The following is a 3,218-nucleotide window of genomic DNA, read 5'->3' as shown; positions in this document are numbered from 1 at the left end:
TTATCTGCAAGAAGCCAATTGCTTTACTAAATGCTTTGAACTGAGAATAAATATATAAAATTACAAGGCTAATTGCACATCTCATGCATCTGAGAAGCTGATAAGCAATGCGTTTTCCACGGCAGACACCAACTGACCAAAGCATTAACTCACATTACTGTAATCCACATTGCTAAAAAAGTATCTCTTTGCAAATCGTTCTTCAAACGCTAAATACTGAGTTCAAAAAAAACCTTACTTACACCTAATCTCTTATTAATTAATTCCAAGGAAATTGCAGGTGGCAGACAGGGTCTTTGTGCCACTTTTAATTCAGGGCAGTGTATTAATTACAGTACGATGAAATAGCCATGCAACAGTCTTTCCCTCTGCAGCTCCACACAACTAGAAGTCATGGTATTTTCCACAGTTCAGCAACAGAAAGGACACTGTGGAGCAGCAATATGATGCTGCGGCAGTTTAAGAATGTAGTGCTCCACCTTGTTTTTCCTTAAAAAACAAAACACCAACCCAAAAAAAACACACTAAAAATATCTGAACAAGGAAATAAAAGACAGTAACATAAGTTCAGTTACTTACATCACAGAAGTGGATTTCTTAAATAATGCTGCAATTCTTTCATTTCTGAACTCGGTAAGAAAGCTCCCCTAAAAATTTTTTTTTTTTTTTTTTTTTTTTTTTTAATTGAAGGAGTTAATACGCAACTTTCTCTAAGAAACTGATACAGCATTTCCAAGAACTATATTGGCATTTCCCTGAGCTTAGCAATAGTACAATGCTGGGAAATTTTCCAGCACAATTCAAGATGAAAGAGATTCATCATGCAATTTTCTTTAAACACGCATTCATATTACTACCACCATCATATATATTGTCAGCATATAAAGGAGGGATGTTTCTAGGTAACGATACTAACAACAGCTGCAGTGTAGAACAAAAATTTAACCATCATGACTTTAGGCAAAAGTGTAGCTGCAGTTTAGGCGCAGAAGTTACATGTAAATTAGGGAAAAGCCTTGAAAATTAATAAACCAAGATACTTACACAGCAAATGTCAGAAAAGGTAAGCTTAGAACATCAATTCCCTTAAAGTCACGTAGAAAGCATTTGCTGTTACCTAATTTTACTTAATAAGTTCTTATAGACAGTCAGCCACATAATTATTAAGATACAAACAAACCAAATGCACAAGGGAAAAAAATAAGCTTACTGGGGAAGTAGCTCGTGCTAGGTTTCTGCCCACTGAGAGCATAGCTGTAGGTATTTGCTTCAGGCAGAGAGCACTGAAACAGGACACACTGCAAATACTACAGTGTGCCCCAGCTCCACAGACTTCAAATGGAATAAGACAGGTATGAATGAGTAACAGTCAAAATATGAATACAATGAACACACATTACAAGAATTATCGGATGATCTTATGAGAGAAATGACTAAGATTTCTCAGAATATCAATACATTTTTCACCTCTCACCTTACTGTGATTTGGGGCAAGATGCCATCTTGCTCTTAAAAAATCTGGGAGGGGGGAGAAGAAGAAAAGTCAGCACATGCAGCTAACAGTAAATTCTTACTAGCAACACAGTGCTTCAGCGCAGTATGGAATATAAGTAACTATAAATACAAACCTCACTTGTAGCCAACAGGAAACAATTCTCATGTTGTTTTAAACAGGTATTTCAGAAAACACTGGTAAAGGTGGGCTTTTTATACTGCTCTTACAAACAGCATTTCTTCTAGTAAGTGAGAGCTTTCTCATTGTTCTCCTTCCACTATTTTACTGTACTTCTGGAAAGTGATATGGTCAGGAATAGAAGAACAGACAGTTTAGAAAAGCCAAAGCAAGGGAAGAAAGATATATTCAGTGGAAGATTCTGCAAAGAATCAGATCCTAAGCTCCATCAGCTGTTATAGGACAAATTATTACTGAGGGTGGTGGAAAGAAAAATGTGTGGATACATCATCTGGAAGACATGCAGAAATGTTAAGTGCCAGGCTCTAGACAAAAGAATAGAAAGAAAAAAATCATAAGGGCTGAGCACTAATTCAAATTAGCCAAATAAGGAAGTATAATGTAATAAATGAATGATGTAAAATATAATTTAATTTACCAACATACAAACCCCAGAACATTCAGGGTCACACATGATACTCATAATCTGCTAGTTTAATATGTTTCAACTTCCTTAAGCACGTCTTGTCTAAGGACAACTCAAGACAACACTTACAGAACTAAGCTACAGCACAAAACTAAGATAATATTTATCAAATAATTTTATCAGGTAATAGAAAACTTCATCTCTGCCAAAAGTTATTTATTGCCACTTTTTTTTTTTCTTACTTTAAACCATATAAAGCAGCTTTAAGTGTTACAAGCTTGACTAGTATTATGAAATACTTAAAACACTACATGACTTAATCATGAGATGACAATAATTGAAACATTTTTTTTTTGGCACAAATTCTCATTATGCAAAGTTTACACAGAAATGGATTACAAACAACACTGTGTTTGAAAATTAACAATCTGTGACCCTTCAAATTTTGGCCCTTGACCACAGGCATTTTGAAAACAGGGAATAAACTTCCCTAAACACTACATTTATCTACGAACTGCTCTCCCAGTTATTAACTGTGCTATATAGTATTTTTCTCTTCAGGTTATAAAACAGATGTCAGTTAGACATTGTGGGAGTTAACAAGACTGCCTCCTTGTCTTCTACATGTTATTTGAAACTATATTGGCAACTTAAACTTTATCCCACAAAAGCAGCACCGAATCTCAAGCAAGACGTTCAGAGGAAAAGAGTGAATGAGAAAAATGTCTTTCTCTGTCATAGAAACTCACACATGAAGCATGACCCAAAAGGTCTTCGGAGAAAGAAAGGTATGGATGTTAACCTGCCTACAGGGTATTCGCAACCTTTTAACCTTTGGAAGCGGCCTGAAGTTACAGAACTCTTCCGGGGAATATTAAAAATAAGCCCCAAGAGCTACTACCAGCCAACACTCCACAGACGTACGGCAAAGCGAGAAGTGACCCAAGACTAAAACCCGTCAGGGGGACGAAAGAGCTACGGGGAGAGCGAGGCTCTCGCCCGGCAGATAACGCCTCCACAGCCCAAGACCTCACTCCAGGCCCCCACCGCGCTCCGCGGGAGTCGCCTCGGCGCTGTCCCTGCGCCCCGGAGCCCTGGGCCTATGCCCCGGCGGGCCCC

The sequence above is a fragment of the Athene cunicularia genome (assembly GCF_003259725.1).
Source record: "Athene cunicularia isolate RWA chromosome 18 unlocalized genomic scaffold, athCun1 chr18_part1, whole genome shotgun sequence".
Lineage (NCBI taxonomy): Eukaryota > Metazoa > Chordata > Aves > Strigiformes > Strigidae > Athene > Athene cunicularia.
This window is presented reverse-complemented; position numbering follows the sequence as displayed.